The following is a 20,646-nucleotide window of genomic DNA, read 5'->3' as shown; positions in this document are numbered from 1 at the left end:
GTGCACACTTGGACAAGGGAGGGGAAGGGGTTCTTATCCCTGACGCATTTGGCCCCTGCTGCTGCGTCATTCCCCATTCGCCAGGGTTAGACCGCGCAGGCTAAACTAATTCCGATTGGCTAATTTAAGAGAGTGACGGGTTGAGTGGTTTGGTGGGAAAAATGCTTATGGCAGAGCAGGAAATTGGAATGAGTCAGGGTGGAGAATGAGTCAGGGCGGAGCAGGTAATCAGGATGAGTCAGGGTGGAGCAGGTAATCGAAAAAGGTTGCTTCACAAGGAAGTTAAGTTTAAAAGTAGAAGGCAAAGAATTGAACATACTGACATATTAATTCTTTGAAGAGAAATTTAGAACTCATATCTAACAATGGTAAAGAGACTTTACAGATGGCATTAAGAACCTTCATGGTCTTAATGGGGAGATATAGTTCAAAGGGTACAAAGCTACAGTTATGTGGGATGATAAATCTAGAGATCTAATATACAGCATGAAGACTGTAATAAATAATATTGTATACTGGAAGGCTGGTAAGCAATAGATTTTAGGTGACCTTACCACAAAAAAAAAGGTAAGTATGTGAGATGATGAATATGTTCATCAGCTTGACTATTGTTATCATTTTATTATGTATATGTATATTAAAACATCATGTTGTATATCATAAATACATACAACAAAAATAAATATTAACGGCCGGGTGTGGTGGCTCATCCCAGCACTTTGGGAGGCTGAGTGGGGAGGATCACTTGAGCTCAGGAAGTTCAAGACCAGTCTGGGCAACATAGCGAAATCTTGTCTCTACTAAACATTTTTAAAATTAGCTGAGTGTATTGATGTGTGCCTGTAGTCCCAGCTATTCTGAAGGTTGAGGAGGAAGGAATGCTTGAGAGCCCAGGAAATCGAGGTTGCAGTGAACTATGATGATGCCATTACACTCCAGCCTAGACAACAGAGCCAGAATCTGCCTTTCCGCCCCCTCCCCCTCCCCTGCCAAATGTATATACAAACAAAAACAGGCTAGGTACGGTAGCTTATGCCCATAATCCCAGCGCTTTGGGAGGCAGAGGTGAGTGGATCATCTGACGTCAGGAGTTCAAGACCAGCCTGGCCAACATGGTGAAACCCCGACTCTACTAAAAATACAAAAAAGTTAGCTGGGTGCGGTGATGCGCACCTGTAATCCCACCTACTCGGGAGGCTGAGGCATGAGAATCGCTTGAACCCAGGAGGTGGAGGTTGCAGTGGGCTGAGATCATGCCATTGCATGCCAGTCTGGGTAACAAAGTGAGACTCCGTCTCAAGAAACAAAAACAAAGCAAAATAATAAGTAAGAGCAGTGGCTTAAGCCTGTAGTTGCAGCTACTTGGGAGGTTGAAGCAAGAGGATCCCTTGAGGCCAGGAGTTTGAGACTGGCCTGGGCAACATAATGAGACTCAGTCTCTAAAAAAAAAAAAATTAAAATTAATAAATAAAGGCAAGTGTGTGTGTGTGTATTCATATATATATGATTCATATATGTGTGGATTCATATATATGTATATCTATATATATATACACATATATATATGAATTCAAGATGGGTAGGGGATTATCCTATATCATTCCAATAAGAATAATTTAATAACAAGGGTTTTGTTTGTTTGTTTGTTTTAAGACAGGGTCTTGTTCTGTCACCCAGGCTGGAGTTCAGTGGCATGATCTTGGCTCACTGAAACCTCTGCCTCCCGGGTTCAAGCAATTCTCCTACCTCAGCCTCCCAAGTAGCTGGGACTACAGGCGTGTGTCACCACACCCAGCTAATTTTTGTATTTTTAGTAGAGACGGGGTTTCACCATGTTGGCCAGGATGGTCTTGAACTCCTGAACTCAAGTAATCCACCTGCCTCGGCCTCCCAAAATGCTGGGATTGCAGGTGTGAGCCACCGCGCCTGGTCATAACAAGGGTTTTTAAAAGCAGATGAATTAAGGAAAAGTGGAGATCGGACAGATGTGATGTATAATAAGAAGGACTCAAGGCTGGCTTTGAAGATAGGGGAAGAGGCCATGAGCTAGGGAGTGTGAGGGCCTGAGAAGCTGGGAAATGAAAGAAGCTGAGAGCCTCCAGAAAGGAACACAGCCCTACCAACATCTTGATTTTAGTCCAGTGACACTAAAATCAGACTTCTAACCTACATGGCTATAAAAGAGTAAATTTACCCAGGCTTGCGAGGTCTGAGGAAAACAAGAAGAAAAAAAAAGTAAATTTGTTCGTTGTTAGCCACTAAGGTTATAGTAATTTGTTACAGCAGCAATAGATCATGAGCACATGGTTATGGAGCCAATTCCTTTCTATCTTCTTGTCTCTGCTCACTAGAAATGTCTTTATCTGTAATTTGGTTTTCATTAGAAGGATAGTAGCATATATAAATGGCCACTCCCACTGCAAAATAAGAACACATTCTGGTTTGTAAATCATCCTTGGGAGGTTTTGGTCAACATGATTCAGTCCCTTAAGTCTGAGCATGGTGTTATTTCTGGAAATTTTAAGATGCCACTCAGGTAATGGGAATGTACCAAATTGAATTTCTGACCCTACCTGTTGGTACATTGACCCATCTTGTGAAGATCAGCTAGCTGGTTCGTTCCACCTTCAGCGATGACATTTTCTACTTGCGAATACCAAATGCCAGATGAACACATGTAAAGGATGTTAACAATACAAGCCAGAAAAATAATAAGGGCCAAAGAAAGGAAGTAAAAGCTATTCAGAAAAATTTGAAGGAGAGCTCTCAAAGTCTTCTGATAGGGAGGACCTGAGAAGATTGCAAGGGAAGGAGGACTTAAATTAGGCATTTATATGAGTAAAACACCAGAGGCAAATGCAGTTAAGGCAGAAGAGATTAATAAAAGATTGAAAGGGCAGATTGAAATTATCTTCTGTGGGAATGTGATGGTTGAGGAATTTGGATTGGGCAACCAGGAGCTAACAAAGGTTTTAGGGAAGGATGACGATGAAAAGTTTGGGGAGATATTCACCTAGATCTGTGGGTTCTGTGAACTAGGCTAGCACTTAAATACAGTCTGAATTCAAACATGAAATGCAAAAAGACAACAGGGATTATCTGGGAGAATGAAGGACATGCTTTTGGTCTTTATTGCTCAAACCATGTCATGGCTAGATGTTCCTCTCAATTTGTGTTGAATAGATAGGATTTCTGTCACATTAGAGTATGAAGAGCATGAGAGTAAACAGTGCCCTCTGAAAAGGAAAATCTTTTAGCTTGAGCAAATTTATTTTTATTATTTATTTATTTTTTGAGACAGAGTCTCACTTTGCCACCCAGGCTGGAGTGTGATGGCATGATCTCAGCTCACTACAACCGCCGCCTCCCAGGTTCAAGCCGTTCCCCTGCCTCAGCCTCCCGAGTAGCTGGGACTACTGAAGTGCACTACCACATCCGGCTAATTTTTGTATTTTTAGTAGAGACAGGATTTTGCCATGCTGACCAGGCTGTTCTCGAACTCCTGACCTCAGGTGATCCACCCACCTCGGCCTCCCAAAATGCTGGGATTACAGATGTGAGCCACCACACCCAGAATTTTTTTTTTAATTTAAAGGTTAAGGATGCACCGTGACATAGTCTCAGGAGGTCCTGATGACCTGTGCTGAGCCAATTTTAAAAGGAGCTCAAATTCTGAGGCCTGCAGGTTTACTTATTCCAGTGCTTCAGCGGCTAAAGTCCCTCTGGATTCTTAGCTGCATACAAATATTTATTTTGAAATTGAGCAAATTTGTAGAAAAATCTTGTGCTGAGTACTAGTCTCTAAATTATTTATGACTCCAAATTTTCTGCCAGTCTTGACTGTGGTCTGACCATAGATTTTATTTTATTTACTCGTTATTTATTTATTTATTTTTTGGAGACAGAGTTTCGCTCTTGTTGCCCAGGTTGGAGTGCAATGGTGCAATCTCAGCTCACTGCAACCTCTACCTCCCAGGTTTAAGTGATTCTCCTGCCTCAGCCTCCCGAGTAGCTGGGATTATAGGCATGTGCCACCACACCTGACTAATTTTTTTTTTTTTTTTTTTTTTTTGAGACAGAGTCTCACTCTGTCGCCCAGGCTCGAGTGCTGTGGCATGATCTCAGCTCACTGCAAGCTCCATCTCCCGGGTTCACGCCATTCTCCTGCCTTAGCCTCCCAAGTAGCTGGGACTACAGGCACCCGCCACCATGCCCAGCTAATTTTTTTTTGTATTTTTAGTACAGACGGGGTTTCATCGTGTTAGCCAGGATGGTCTCGATCTCCTGACCTCGTGATTTGCCTGCCTCAGCCTCTCAAAGTGCTGGGATTACAGGCGTGAGCCACCGCATCTGGCCAATTTTTTTTTTTTTTTTTTTTTTTTGAGACAGAGTCTCACTCTTTAACCAGGCTGGAGTGCAGTGGCACCATCTTGGCTTACTGCAACCTCTGCCTCCCGGGTTCAAGCGATTCTCCTGCCTCAGCCTCCCGAGTATCTGGGACTACAGGGCACACCACCACACCCAGCTAATTTTTGTATTTTTAGTAGAGACGGGGTTTGGGGCAGGATGGTCTTGATCTCTTGACCTCCTGATCCGCCTCGGCCTCCCAAAGTGCTGGGATTACAGGTGTGAGCCACCGCACCCGGTCAGCTAATTTTTGTATTGTTAGTAGAGACAGGATTTCACCATGTTGGCCAGGCTGGTCTCGAACTCCTGACCTCAGGTGATCCACCACCTCTGCCTCCCAAAGTGTTGGGATTACAGGCATAAGCCACCGTGCCTGACCAAAATTTCTATGTATTAAGATAATACATGTACTTAAAAAAAATAGATATGTACTGTCCCACAGATCTGAGGCACCACAGTCTGCTTAGTTATCCCTTATTGTAGGCCATTTTGTTTGTTGGTTCATTCATTCATTCATTCATTCATTCGTGGTAAAACTACCCAGGCTTTGTGCTCATTCTCAGCATGTGGACATAAGTTATAGCTCTTGCTGTCAAGGAATATATAGTCTAGGAGAGACAGATGTGGAAAACAAGTATAGTACAGTTATATATAATCAAGATGAACCTCAGTGTTCCAGGAATATCTACCATGCCCCAGTTCTTCCTGAGAGATTACACATTCCCCACCTCACTGACAATGGCAGTGAGCCCGGGACTAGGTTCCTTTCCCAGGGGGCTGTGAGCATCAAGGCTATGGGGAGAAGCACTGGCACTGTTAGGCAGAGGCTGCATTTGACACTTCTGGAGGGTAACCAAGGGTGATGGGTGCCAAATCTCCTACGACCAGGGGTCTCCTATTGCACTGACACTGCTGCAACTCAGTTTCAGCTGGAATTTGGCTGACTAGTGAATAGGCGCTGAGTTCTGAGATGGAGGTTCTAGTAATCCCCTAGGCCAGCCTCCAGTCAGCTGTGAAGGTGGTGGGGAGAAAAGGAGGCCAGATCATGCCAGGCCCAAACAGGGCTGTCAAGGGCAACAGGAGATACGGTATGGCAGGCATGATAGATACTTTCTGGGTATCTGAGTGATGAATAGATGGAGGTGGGAATGAAGGTGGATTTTGGTATTTTCTTAGAATGAAAGACAGCTGAGAATCTGCACATATAGGGTTGCCTAAAATACAAGACACTTGGTTATATTTTAATTCTAGGTAAACAACAAATTTTTTTTTAGGCTGGGTGCAGTGGCTCATGCCTGTAATCCCAGCAACTTTGGGAGGCTAAGGTGGGTAAATCACCTGAGGAAAGGAGTTTGAGACCAGCCTGGCCAACATAGTGAAACTCTGTCTCTACTAAACATACCAAAATTAGCTGGGCATGGTGGCAAGCGCCTGTAACCACAGCTACTGGGGAGGCTGAGGCAGGAGAATCACTTGAACCTGGGAGGTGGAGGTAGCAGTGAGCTGAGATTGAGCCATTGCACTCCAGCCTGGGTGACAGGAGCGAAATTTCATCTTGGAAAAAAAAAAGAAGAAAATATTATGTATTTAATGGCATTGTATGGTACCCATTGTTTTTTCATTTTACAATATATCCTGAATATTTTCTGGGTCACTCACCAGTCTACTCGTATCTTAATGGCTACATGTTACATTGATGCACTGAAATAAAAAAAATCTCCCTTATAGAATAGTTGTTTCTTCTTCGTGGAGTTTTAAGATACAAATTAATCACACAATACTTAGAGGTGATTTATATTTACTAAAATCCCACTTAAAAAATTTCAAAAGCAGTATTTTGAAAAATAGGATAAAATAATCTTATTGCCCTAACACAATTCTCTGGCAATGTAGCTCTCTCTCTCTCTCTCTCTGTGTGTGTGTGTGTGTGTGTGTGTGTGTGTGTGTGTGTGTGTGTGTGTGTGTGTATTTAGGTTAGCTCTAGTTGCTAATGCAGTTGAATTATGCTACCTGGATACCTCTTGGAGAAACTGAGGTCATTTTGGCCTGATGCATTAATATTTAACAAGCCTGTGATTGATGGATTGATGCTAGCAAAATTAATTCAATCCACCTAGGTTTCTATCTGTTGGTAAAACAACAAGGCCATCCAGGGGTTAGAAAGCAAAGACTTCTGGGAGGAAATGATTGAAAGTGGTTGCGACCTCTAGAATCTGGAATTGGATACCGGCTCCTCCATTGACCTTCTTTCACCTTTGTTCTCAGAAAAATGTCTCTTGATTGGCTGCTGATGGGTCGGGTTGCCTCCATCCCTTATCTTTAACTAAAGTCTTGAACTCTCAGTAAATTAATAGACTGGCGGAGAAAACCCCTTTTTAGTTAAGCAGTACTGTAGTGTGAAAACTCTGGTCTTAGATATGGTATTTAGTATGCATTGCAGATAATTAGTGTATCAGATATATGGATTGACTGAATATTCTGCCGAATTGACTAAATTGGTCTGTGTCATTCCCCAGTGACGTGGGGCCACTGTTCCTCTCTCACCTCTTTGCCTTTGGGTTCTGTTAAAGGAGGGTATTCTGGCATCATTCCCCATGCCACAGATGGGTGGGTTTGCAATCCATGGATCTCTTTTTGACGTAAAAAACATCAGCTCTGGTGCTTGCTTTGGCAGCACATATACTAAAATTGGAATGATACAAAGAAGATTAGCATGGCCCCTGCACAAGGATGACATGCAAATTCATGAAGCATTCCATATTTTTCCAATTAAAAACAACCGGCTGGGCGTGGTGGCTCATGCCTATAATCCTAACACTTTTGAAGGCCAAGATGGGCAGATCACTTGAGGCCAGGAGTTCAAGACTAGCCTGGCCAACATGGTGAAACCCCATCTCTACTAAAAATACAAAAAAAAAAAAAAATTAGCCAGGCGTGGTGGTGGGTGCCTGTAATCCCAGCTACTTGGGAGGCTGAAGCAGGAGGATCAAACCTGCACTCCAGCCTGGGCAACAGAAGGAGACTCCATCTAAAAAAAATAAAATTAAAACAAACAAACCATATTAACTCTGGGATGTGGGCCACACCTTAACTGACATCAGCCACATGATTTTGTTCCCAGAAAGATGGTTCAGAACAGAGATATTGGCCAGGCATGGTGGCATATGCCTGTAATCCTATCACTTTGTGGGGCCAAGGCAGGTAGATGACTTGAGCCCAGGAGTTCAAGAACAGCCGGGCAACATGGCAAAACCCCGTCTCTAATAAAAATACAAAAAATTAGCCGGGTGTAGTGGCGTGTGCCTGTATTCCCAAATACTTGGGAAGCTGAAGTGGGAGGATCACTTGATCTTGAGGAGGCAGAGGTTGCAGTGAGCTGAGATCATGCCACTGCACTCCAGCCTGGGTGACAGAGTGAGACCTTGTCTCAGAAAAAAAAAAAAAAAGAAGTCTTGGAAAAGCTAACATGAGAAAGTGTTAATGGGAGGACATGTGTAAACATAGTCAATCAATAATCCTTCCACAATATTTGATATGTCTAATCCTTACTAAAATATCATGAACCAATTGTAAATCTACATTTTAAGAAAGATTTGGAGAGCTCAGAGAAGCCAGAAGGATTGAACAGGTGCTATATTGGTATATGAGAGAAGGTTAAAGGTTGGGGTTATTCCACTGGTAAAAGGGAAGGCTGGGAGCCGGGGGGGTGGCGGGGGGGCGGGTGGTGGTCACAAATGACTTCAAGCATTTGGAAGGTTAAAATAAGGCCCCTAACCACTTTTTGTTTGTTTTTTAGAGACAGGGTTTCACTGTGTTGCCCAGGCTGGAATGCAGTGGCTATTCACAGGCATGGTCATAGAGCATAGCCCCAAATTCCTGGGCCCAAGCAATCCTTCTGCCTTAGCCTTCCAAAGTTTTTGCTGGGATTAAAGGTGTGAGCCACTGGGCCCAGCCTAATGTTATGAATTTCTTGGGTTTCTTTTCAGAGATAGCCTATCAATATACAAGCAAATATATATTTTTTTCTTTCCCTCTCCTCTTACCCCCTACCTCCCACCTGTTTTTTACACAGTTGCTTGCCTTTTACACTTTCCAATGTATCATGGCAATTTTCCCTGTCAGTATAAATATCTTCCTTTTAAAGGACTGACTAGTATTCCATTGTACAGTGGAGCATAATTTATTTCACGGGTCTCCTTCTGATGGACATGTGAGTCTAACCTTTTGTTAATACAAAAAAGATTGCTATTAATATTCTTGAAGACACATCATTTTCCACATATGTATATATGAATAGGATAAATATCTAGTTACAATGTTGAGTCAAAGGGTATGCCTATATGTCATTTAAAAAATGATTTGTTTTACATTGTGGTAAAAAAAACACATATCATAAAATTTACTATCTTAACTTTTTTTACACGTACAGTTAGTATTAAGTGCACTATTATTGCAAATGTACATATATCATTTTGACAAACATTGCCAAATTGCCCTCCATGGTGACTGTACTTATTTATCTGTTTACTAACATCATATGAGAGACAGCCCCTCATGTAGATAGTATTGAAAAGTAGAGCACCTGTGATAACTAGGAGGTGATATAGCAGAGAAGAAGAGACACAGCTTCTGGAATCTAATCCTAGATCTGATGATGACCAGCTGTGTGTACTCTTGGGTATTACTTTAATTCTCTCAGGTTTAGTTTTTACCTAACCTCATAGAGTTGTCAAGTTCTTGACTATTCACAATAGTCAAGAAAGAAATGGAAGCAAACCAAAATGTCCATCTGTGGATGAATGGATAAACAAAATGTGGTATATACATGCAATGGAATGTTATTTAGCCTGAAAAAATAGAAGCAGCCTGGGCGAGGTGGCTCACACCTGTAATCCTAGCACTTTGTGGGGCAGAGGTGGGAGGAATGCTTGAGGCAAGAGTTCAAGACCAACCTGGCCCACATGATGAGATGCTGTCTCTATTGAAAAAAAGAAAATTAGGCTGGGCGTGGTGGTTCATGCCTGTAATCCTAGCACTTTGGGAGGCTGAGGCAGGCGGATCACTTGAGGTCAGGAGTTTGAGACCAGCCTGGCCAACATGGTGAAACCCCTGTCTCTACTAAAAATACAAAAATTAGCCAGGCGTGGTGGTGCACACCTGTAACTCCAGCTACTTGGGAGGCTGAGGCAGGAGAATCGCTTGAACCAGGGAGGCAGAAGTTGCAGTGAGCCGAGATTGCACCACTGCACTCTAGCCTGGGTGACAGAGCCAGATTCTGTCTCAAAAAAAAAAAAAAAAAAAAAAAAAAAAGGCAGATCCTAAACGTGTCCTTATGTGGGGATTTAAAAAAAATAAAATTCAGCCTAACATAGGGAGATCCCCATCTCTAAACAAAGAAACAAACAAAAAAAAATTAGCCAGGCGTGGTGGTGCATGCCTGTACTCCTAGGCTAAGGCAGGATTGCTTGAGCCCAGAAGTTCAAGGCTTCAATGAGCTATGATTGCCCCATTGCACTTCAGCCTGGATGACAGAGCAAGACCCTATCTCTAAACAAACATAAAATAAAAAATAAAAAGAATATGTATTTGTTGATAAAGCACAGGCATAAAGAAACTCTGGAAAGTTACATAAGAATAAGTAATAAAGGCTAGTTATTGGTGATGAGTTATTGGTGATTGAAGACATGGATGAGAAATAACTTTTTAGTTTATTCTAAAAATAATGAACCTGGGAGGCGGAGGTTGCAGTGACCCGAGATCACACCACTGCACTCCAGCCTGGGTGACAGAGCAAGACTCCGTCTCAAAAAAAAAAAAAAGAAAGAAAGAAATTTAGATTTGGCCAGGCATGGTAGCTCACACCTGTAATCCTAGCACTTTGGGAGGCCGAGGTGGGCAGATCACTTGAGACCAGGAATTCGAGAACAGCCTTGCCAACAGGGCGAAACCTCATCATCTTTTTTTTTTTTTTTTGAGATGGAGTTTCACTGTAGCCTCAAGCAATTCTCCCACCTCAGCCTCCCAAGTAGCTGGGATTACAAGGGCATGCCACCATGCCCAGCTAATTTTTGCATTTTTAATAGAGATAGGGTTTCGCCATGTTGTCCAGGCTGGTCTTGAACTCCTGACCTCAAGTGATCCGCCTGCTTTGGCCTTCCAAAGTGCTGGGATTAAAGGATGAGCCACCAAGCCTGGCCTTTCAATTTTGAAAGAATTTCAGACTTAGATCAATGTTGCAAGAATAGTATAAAGAATTCCCAGCCAGGTGTGGTGGCTCACACCTGTAACCCCAGAACTTTGGGAGGTTGAGGTGGGAGGATCGCTTGAACCCAGGAGTTTGAGACCAGCCTGGACAACATAGGGAGTCCTTATCTCTATAAAATACAAAAAGTTTGCTGAGCATGGTGGCGTGGACCTGTGGTCCCAGCTACCTGAGAGGCTAAGGTGGGAGGGTAACTTAAGCCTGGGAGGTTGAGCCTGCAATGAGCCGTGATTGTGCCACTGTGCTCCAGCCTGGGTGACAGAGTGAGACCCTGTCTCAGAAAAAGAAAAAAAATTCTCTTCACCCAGATTCTCCAAAAGTTAATATTTACCATATTTGCTGTATTGTTTTTTCTCTCTTCATATATGTATATATAATTCTTTTCTGAACAATTTGACGTGTATAATAAATGATGCCCCTTTACCCCTAACCACTTCAGTATGTAGTGCCTAAAAAGCAAGGTTGTTCTCTTACACAATCACGGTAGTATTTTAAAAAACGAAATTTAACATTTATACAATAATATTATTTTCTTAAAATTTCATCAAGGACTTTTTTTTTTTTTTTGAGACAGAGTTTTGTTCTTGTTGCCCAGGCTGGAGTGTAATGGAGTGGTCTCGGCTCACTGCAACCTCCACCTCCCAGGTTCAAGCGATTCTCCTGTCTCAACCTCCCACGTAGCTGAGACTACAGGCACCCACCACCACGCCTGGATAATTTTTGTATTTTTAGTAGGGATGGGGTTTCACCACTTTGGGCAGGCTGGTCTCGAACTCCTGACCTCAGGTGATCTGCCCACCTTGGCCTCCCAAAGTGCTAGGATTACAGGTGTGAGCCACCGGGCCCAGCCAAGGATCTTAATATAGTCATTTATGGCCAAAGAAAAATAACATTTTTGGGTTGGATGCAGTGGCTCACACCTATAATCCCAGGACTTTGGGAGGCCTAGGCGGGCAGATGGCTGGAGTCGAAGAGTTGAAGACCAGCCTGGCCAATATGGCGAGATCCCCGTCTCTACAAAAAATACAAAAATCAGCTGAGTGTGGCAGCACACACTTGTATTCTCAGCTACTTGGGAGGCTGACGTGGGAGGATCACTTGAGCCCAGGAAGAGGAGGTTGCAGTGACCTGAGAGAGCACCACTGCACTCCAGCCTGGGTGACAGAATGAGACTCTTGTCTCAAAAAAAAAATACTTTAAAAAACCACAAAACATCTTTTGGGAGTAAAAGTGTTTATCCTCACTGCTACACTTAACTAGCCTTAAAAAAGAAATAAAATAAAATAAGATTTTTTTTTGATCACATAGATTTACAGTTACCCAAAGGAAAGATTTTATTTACAAATTAAAAATAAAAACAAAGGCTGAAGTGGGCAAATCACTTGAGGTCAGGAGTTTGAGACCGGCCTGGCCAACGTGGTGAAACCCCATCTTTACTAAAAAATACAAAAATTAGCTGGATGTGGTGGTGCACACCTGTAAACCCAGCTACTTGGGAGGCTGATGCTCGAGAATTGCTTGGGCCTGGGAGGTGAAGCTAGCAGTGAGCCAAGATCACGCTACTGCACTCCAGCCTGGGCGTCAGAGCGAGCCTCTGTTTCAAAAACAAACAAACAAAACAAAACAAAATAAAAACAATATACACATTCAAATATGCAACATATTAAATTCATACTGGAGACTACTAACATATTGACTTGTGCGCTTGTCGTATGTACCACAAGTATAAATGCTTTTCATTGAAACTTATAAAATAAATAATGCTTTTATCTGTTTTTGTTATTGGTGTGTGCTGTTCATTTTCCATATCTGTTTTTATCATTTTCTATGTATATTTCTATATCCATATGTGCATATACATGGACATATGTATCTAATTACATACATTAATTATGTACATATATTTTCCACTCAGACCCATTCCTCACCCTTCTCCTGTTCTCTATTTCATATTTCACATGTTTCACTCATTTCCCAGGCTCCCTTGCTAGCTGGCTTCTAGGGAGATTTGCCCAATGGGATGCACTGGTGGAAGAGAAAGGGTAAGAGAAAGGAAGAAGGCAAGATGTTTCTATCTCTGCCTCAGATGGCTTCTCTTTCATGGCTCTGGCCCAACAACTGTCTTCTGGTAGGCATGGCCAGCTTCTGAACCCTGGCAGTTCAATCTCTTCTCATTGCTCCTCCAGCTCTAGGAATAATTCAGCATCTTGCTATAGCTAATCTCTAGATTTCCCTTTTTTTTTTTTTTTTTGAGATGGAGTTTCACTCTTGTTGCCCAGGCTGGTGTGCAGAGGCGCAGTCTCGGCTCACTGCAACCTCCGCCTCCCAGATTCAAGCAATTCTCCTGCCTCAGCCTCCTGAGTAGCTGGGATTACGGGCACGTGCCACCACAGCAGACTAATTTTGTATTTTTAGTAGAGATGGGGTTTCTCCATGTTGGTCAGGCTGGTCTCGAACTCCTGACCTCAGGTGATCTGCTCGCCTTGGCCTCCCAAAGTGCTGGGATTACAGGCGTGAGCCCACTGCTCCTGGCCCTCCTTTTTTTTTTTTTTTTTTAATTAATTTTCTTTTCCTTTTTTTCTTTTTCTATTTTTTGAGACAGAATCTGTCTGTGTTGCCCAGGCTAGAGTGCAGTGGTGCAATCTCTGTGTACTGCAACCTCTGCCTCCTGGGTTCAAGTGATTCTCATGCCTCAGCCTCCCAAGTAGCTGGGACTACAGGTGTGTGCCACCACTCCCAGCTAATTTTTGTATTTTTAGTAGAGACGGGGTTTTGCCATGTTGACCAGGCTGGTCTTAAACTCCTGACCTCAAGTTGTCTACCCTCCTTGGCCTCCCAAAAAGTTCTGGATTACTGGCATGAGCCACCACACCTGGCCAAAAAAATTTCTTTTTATACACAGATAGGGTCTCACTGTGTTGCCCAGGCTGGTTTCAAGATCCTGGGCTCAGGCAATTTTCCCACGCCGGCCTCCCAAAGTGTTGGGATTACAGCCATGAGCCACTGTGCCTGGCCCTAATCTCTGGATTTCCTCATCCTTCTCTATTTGGCTTCCCAGGACTTCCATTGTCTATGTAACCAATTCCCAGTATTAAATTCCATCCATTTGAAATACCAGGTTTTTGTTTTCTTGAGTCAACTCTGGCCAAAAATAGAGGTAAGATTTTCTTTGAAAATGTCCTTGCTCAGCCACAGGCACAGTGGCTCATGCCTGTAATCCCAGCACTTTGGGAGGCTGAGGCAGGCGGATCACGAGGTCAGGAGTTTGAGACCAGCCTGGCCAATATGGTGAAATCCTGTCTCTACTAAAGAATCAAAAGTTGCTCTCCCTCTCCCCTCTCCCCTCTCCCCTCTCCCCTCTCCCCTCTCCCCTCTCCTCTTTCCACGGTCTCCCTCTGATGCCGAGCCGAAGCTGGACGGTACTGCTGCCATCTCAGCTCACTGCAACCTCCCTGCCTGATTCTCCTGCCTCAGCCTGCCGAGTGCCTGCGATTGCAGGCGCGCACCGCCCCGCCTGACTGGTTTTCGTATTTTTTTGGTGGAGACGGGGTTTCGCTGTGTTGGCTGGGCTGGTCTCCAGCTCCTAACCGCGAGTGATCAGCCAGCCTCGGCCTCCCGAGGTGCCGGGATTGCAGACAGAGTCTGGTTAACTCAGTGTTCAATGGTGCCCAGGCTGGAGTGCAGTGGCGTGATCTTGGCCCGCTACAACCACCTCCCAGCCGCCTGCCTTGGCCTCCCAAAGTGCCGAGATTGCAGCCTCTGCCCGGCTGCCGCCCCGTCTGGGAAGTGAGGAGCGTCTCCGCCTGGCCGCCCATCGTCCGGGATGTGAGGAGCCCCTCTGCCTGGCTGCCCAGTCTGGAAAGTGAGGAGCGTCTCTGCCCGGCCGCCATCCCATCTAGGAAACAAGGAGCGCCTCTTCCCAGCCGCCATCACATCTGGGAAGTGAGGAGCCTCTCTGCCCGGCTGCCCATCGTCTGAGATGTGGGGAGCACCTCTGCCCTGCCGCCCAGTCCAGGATGTGAGGAACGTCTCTGCCCGGCCGCCCCGTCTGAGAAGTGAGGAGACCCGCTGCCTGGCAACCGCCCCGTCTGAGAAGTGAGGAGCCCCTCCGCCCGGCAGCCACCCCGCCCGAGAAGTGAGGAGCCCCTCCGCCCAGCAGCCACCCCGTCTGGGAAGTGAGGAGCGTCTCCGCCCGGCAGCCACCTCGTCCGGGAGGGAGGTGGAGGGATCAGCCCCCCGCCCGGCCAGCCACCCTGTCCGGGAGGTGAGGGGCGCCTCTGCCCGGCCACCCCTACTGGGAAGTGAGGAGCCCCTCTGCCCGGCCAGCCGCTCCGTCCGGGAGGGAGGTGGGGGGGTCAGCCCCCCGCCCGGCCAGCCAACCCGTCCAGGAGGGAGGTGGGGCGGGGGGGTCAGTCCCCCGCCCGGCCAGCCGCCCCGTCCGGGAGGGAGGTGGGGGGGCCAGCCCCCCGCCCGGCGAGCCGCCCCGTCCGGAAGGGAGGTGGGGGGGTTAGCCCACCGCCCAGCCTGCCGCCCTGTCCAGGAGGGAGGTGGGGGTTCGGCCCCCCGCCTGGCCGGCCACCCGGTCCCAGAGGTGAGGGGCGCCTCTGCCCGGCCGCCCCTACTGGGAAGTGAGGAGCCCCTCTGCCCGGCCAGCCGCCCCGTCCGGAAGGGAGGTGGGGGGGTCAGCCCCCCGCCCGGCCAGCCACCCCGTCCGGAAGGGAGGTGGGGGGGTCAACCCCCCGCCTGGCCAGCCGCCCCGTCCGGGAGGTGAGGGGCACCTCTGCCCGGCCGCCCCTACTGGGAAGTGAGGAGCCCCCCCCGCCCGGCCAGCCGCCCCATCCGGGAGGGAGGTGGGGGGGTCAGCCCCCCGCCAAGCAAGCCGCCCCGTCCGGGAGGTGAGGGGCGCCTCTGCCCGGCCGCCCCTACTGGGAAGTGAGGAGCCCCTCAGCCCGGCCAGCCGCCCCATCCGGGAGGGAGGTGGGGGGGTCAGCCCACCGCCCAGCCTGCCACCCTGTCCGGGAGGGAGGTGGGGGGGTCAGCCCCCCGCCGGGCCAGCCAACCCGTCCAGGAGGGAGGTGGGGGGGGGGGTCAGTCCCCCGCCCGGCCAGCCGCCCTGTCCGGGAGGGAGGTGGGGGGGCCAGCCCCCCGCCTGGCGAGCCGCCCCGTCCGGAAGGGAGGTGGGGGGGTTAGCCCACCGCCCAGCCTGCCGCCCTGTCCAGGAGGGAGGTGGGGGTTCGGCCCCCCGCCTGGCTGGCCACCCGGTCCGAGAGGTGAGGGGCGCCTCTGCCCGGCCGCCCCTACTGGGAAGTGAGGAGCCCCTCTGCCCGGCCAGCCGCTCTGTCCGGGAGGGAGGTGGGGGGGTCAGCCCCCCGCCCGGCCAGCCACCCCGTCCGGAAGGGAGGTGGGGGGGTCAACCCCCCGCCTGGCCAGCCGCCCCGTCCGGGAGGTGAGGGGCACCTCTGCCCGGCCGCCCCTACTGGGAAGTGAGGAGCCCCCCCCGCCCGGCCAGCCGCCCCGTCCGGGAGGGAGGTGGGGGGGTCAGCCCCCCGCCAAGCAAGCCGCCCCGTCCGGGAGGTGAGGGGCGCCTCTGCCCGGCCGCCCCTACTGGGAAGTGAGGAGCCCCTCAGCCCGGCCAGCCGCCCCGTCCGGGAGGGAGGTGGGGGGGTCAGCCCACCGCCCAGCCTGCCACCCTGTCCGGGAGGGAGGTGGGGGGTCAGCCCCCCGCCTGGCCAGCCGCCCCGTCCGGGAGGGAGGTGGGGGGGTCAGCCCACTGCCCAGCCTGCCGCCCTGTCCGGGAGGGAGGTGGGGGTTCAGCCCCCCGCTTGGCCAGCCGCCCCATCCGGGAGGTGAGGGGCGCCTCTGCCCGGCCGCCCCTACTGGGAAGTGAGGAGCCCCTCTGCCCGGCCAGCCGCCCCGACCAGGAGGGAGGTGGGGGGGGTCAGCCCCCTGCCCGGCCAGCCACCCCGTCCGGGAGGTGAGGGGCACCTCTGCCCGGCCGCCCCTACTGGGAGGTGGGGAGCCCCTCTGCCCGGCCACCACCCCGGCTTGGGGGTGTACCCAACAGCTCATTGAGGATGGGTCATGATGACAATGGCGGTTTTGTGGAATGGAAAGGGGGGAAAGGTGGGGAAAAGATTGAGAAATCGGATGGTTGCCGTGTCTGTGTAGAAAGAGGTAGACATGGGAGACTTTTCATTTTGTTCTGTACTAAGAAAAAATTCTTCTGCCTTGGGATCCTGTTGATCTGTGACCCTACCCCCAACCCTGTGCTCTCTGAAACATGTGCTGTATCCACTCAGGGTTGAATGGATTAAGGGCGGTGCAAGATGTGCTTTGTTAAACAGTTGCTTGAAGGCAGCATGCTCGTTAAGAGCCATCACCACTCCCTAATCTCAAGTACCCAGGGACACAAACACTGCGGAAGGCCGCAGGGTCCTCTGCCTAGGGAAACCAGAGAACTTTGTTCACTTGCTTATCTGCTGACCTTCCCTCCACTATTGTCCTGTAACCCTACCAAATCCCCCTCTGCGAGAAACACCCAAGAATGATCAATAAAAAAAAAAATAAATAAAATAAATAAATAAATAAATAAAAATGGAAAAAAAAAAAAAAACAAAACAAAAAAAAAAAAAAAAAGAATCAAAAGTTAGCTGGGCATGGTGGCACGCGCCTGTAGTCCCAGCTACTCGGGAGGCTGAGGCAGAAGAATCACTTGAACCTAGGAGGTAGAGGTTGCAGTGAGCCGAGATTATGCCACTGCACTCCAGCCTGGGCGACAGAGGGAGATTCCGTCTCAAAAAAAAAAAAAAAGAAAGAAAGAAAATGTCCTTGCTCAAATAACTTCAGAAACAACTACCATGGACAATTGCCTCAATCCTTCACTTTTACTTTGTGTGTACATTCATTTATTCTTTCTTGCATGCTGTATATTGGGCTCCTACCAGGTAGCAAGTGTTAGGTGCTAAGGATACAAAGTGGAACATTGCAGTAACAACAGTGATCAACATTTACTGAGTGCTTACTGTTTATGTTTTAAGTACTTTTACGTTATTATCTTGTATTAGTTATCGATTTCCGAGTAACAAATTACCCTAAAACGTAATGGTTTAATGACAAGCATTTATTACCTCAGCTTCTATGTGTAAGGAATTCTGGAGTGCTTTAGCAGGTTGGTTCTGGTTCAGGGTCTCTCAGGAGGTTGCCGTCAGGATGTCGGCAGGGATTGCTGGCATCTGAATGCCTGGCTGGGACTGGAGGGTCCCCCCCAACCTTTTTTTTTTCTTTGAGGTGGAGTTTTGCTCTTGTTGCCCAGGCTGGAGTGCAATGGGGTGATCTTGGCTCACCGAAACCTCTGCCTCCCGGGTTCAAGCGGTTCTCCTGCCTCAGCCTCCTGAGTAGCTGGGATTACAGGTATGCGCCACCACGCCTGGCTAATTTTGTATTTTTAGTAGAGACGGGGTTTCTCCATGTTGGTCAGGTCTGGAACTCCTGACCTCAGATGATCTGCGTGCCTCAGCCTCCCAAACGGCTGGGATTACAGGTGTGAGCCACTGCACCCAGCCTGGAAGGTCCACTTCTAAGAGGGACCCCCCTCAAAGGGCTATTGGCAGGAGGCCTCAGCTCCTCACCACATGGGCCTCTCCATAGGCTGATTGACTGTCTTCACAGAAAGGCAGCTGACTTCCCCACAGCAAGTGTTCCAAAGCCACAGTGCCTTTTCTATCCTAATCTCAAAGACATTATCACTTCTGCAATATTCTATTTATTAGTCACTAAGTCCACAAATTCAGGTCCATATTTTGGGGGGAAAAGCACTGAAGAATTTGCAGACATATTTTAGAATTATCACATCTCATATAATTCTTACAACCACCCTAATTTTGCAACAATCCCCATTTTGCAGTTGAGGAAACAGAGAAACAGACGGTTACAAATTTTTTTATGACCTTTTATTTTTTATTTTTATTTTAAGTTCTGGGATACATGTGCAGAACATGCAGGCTTGTTACATAGGTATACATGTGCCATGCTGGTTTGCTGCATCTATCAGCCTGTCATCTAGGTTTTAAACCCTGCATGCATTAGGTATGTGTCCTAATGCTCTCCCTCCCCTTTCCCCACATCCCCCCGACAGGCCCTGGTGTGTGATGTTCCCCTCCCTATAATGGTTACAAAATTTATCCAATATCTCATAGCTAGCAAGTGATGAAATTGAGATTCCAAATGCAGACTGACCCTAGAAGTTGTGTTTTTAACCACAGTGCTATGCATTGGTACTCAGATGCCTGGCAGTTGTGAAGCTTCTACTCCAGTGGGGAGAATTACATTAGTAAGCAACCTTACACACACACACACACACACACAAACATACAAATTACAAACTTTTTTTTTAGAGATGGAGTCTCACTATGTTGCCCAGATTGGTCTCAAACTCCTGGGTTCAAGCGATCCTCCTGCCTTGGCCTCCTAAAGTGCCGGGATTACAGGCGTGATCCACCATGCCCTGCCACAAACTCTTTTTATTTTTATTTTTTATTGAGACAAAGTCTTGTTCTCTTGCTCAGGCTGGAGTGCAGTGGCATGATCTTGGCTCACTGCAACCTTCACCTCCTGGGTTCAAGGGATTCTCCTGTCTCAGTCTTCCAAGTAGTTGGGACTACAGGCACGTGCCACCACACCCAGCTAATTTTTATATTTTTAGTAGAGACGAGGTTCCAACATGTTGACCAGGCTGGCCTCGAACTCCTGACCTCAAGTGATCCGCTCACCTCAGCCTTCCAAAGTGTTGGGATTACAGGCATGAGCCACCGTGCCCGGCCAAACTCTTTAAATTCTATGAAGGAAAAGAAAGTAAAGGCAACTATGGGAGTGCATGGTTAGGAAACCATATCTAATCTGTGGAAACAAGTTGCTATATTTTGACCCTATGGTTTACTCCATGGCTCCAAGTGCAGCTCTTTAAGGGGCTAGCAAGACCAGTAGTTTCCAATCTTGACTGTGCATTAGAATCATCTGGAAAACAGCTTTAAAAAAAATACCAGTGCCCAGGACATACCTCAGAGCAATTAAATAGCATCTTTTTTTTTTTTTTTTTAAACACGGTCTGGCTCTGTCACCCAGGTTGGAGTGCAGTGGCACCATCCTAGCCTACTGCCTGGCACCATCCTAGCCTGGCACCATCCTAGCCTGGAACTCCTGGGCTCAAGCAATCCTCCCACCTTAGTCTCCCGAGTAGCTAAGCCTACAGGTGCATGCCACCACACTTGGCTAATTTTCATATTTTTTGCAGAGAGGGCCTCATTATGTTGCCCAGGCTGGTCTTGAACTCCTGGGTTCAAGTGATCCTCCCACTTCAACCTCCCAAAGTGCTGGGATTACAGGCATAAGCCATTGTGCCCAGCCATTAAAAGTAATTTTAAATGTCATGATTTGTGGAAGTTGTTTTTATTTGACAAGGGAAGGGTAGTGGTATTCCATTGTGGGAAATATTTTGTTTTTTGGTAGGGATCGGGTCTCGCTCTGTTGCCTAGGCTGGTCTCTATCTCCTGGCCTCAAGCAATTCTTTCAGCTTGGCCTCCCAAAGTGCTGGGATTACAGGTGTGAACCACTGCATCTGGTATAGAAGCCAATTTTTTTTTTTTTTTTTTTTTTTTTGGATACGGAGTCTCGCTCTGTCGCCCAAGCTGGAGTGCAGTGGCGCGATCTCGGCTCACTACAAGCTCCGCCTCCCGGGTTCCCGCCATTCTCCTGCCTCAGCCTCCCGAGTAGCCGGGACTACAGACACCCGCCACCTCGCCCGGCTAATTTTTTGTATTTTTAGTAGAGGCGGGGTTTCACCGTGTTAGCCAGGATGGTTTCGATCTTCTGACCTCGTGATCTGCCCGCGTCGGCCTCCCAAAGTGTTGGGATTACAGGCGTGAGTCACGGCGCCCAGCCCCAGAAGCCAGTTTTTAATGAATGAGCTGACTCTAAACCCT

The 20,646-nt window shown here is 47.7% G+C and overlaps 1 non-coding gene across 1 annotated transcript; it reads left to right on the top strand.

Annotated features, from left to right (window-relative positions):
• Positions 1-7,065: 7,065 nt before the first annotated feature.
• On the top strand, positions 7,066-7,172 carry LOC115933686 (U6 spliceosomal RNA). The gene has a single exon (XR_004069540.1). It is a non-coding gene; the product is annotated as a U6 spliceosomal RNA (small nuclear RNA).
• The last annotated feature ends 13,474 nt before the right edge of the window (positions 7,173-20,646 follow it).

This window comes from Gorilla gorilla, chromosome 12 (genome assembly GCF_029281585.2).
Source record: "Gorilla gorilla gorilla isolate KB3781 chromosome 12, NHGRI_mGorGor1-v2.1_pri, whole genome shotgun sequence".
NCBI classification, from domain to species: Eukaryota; Metazoa; Chordata; class Mammalia; order Primates; family Hominidae; genus Gorilla; species Gorilla gorilla.
This window is presented reverse-complemented; position numbering and strand designations above follow the sequence as displayed.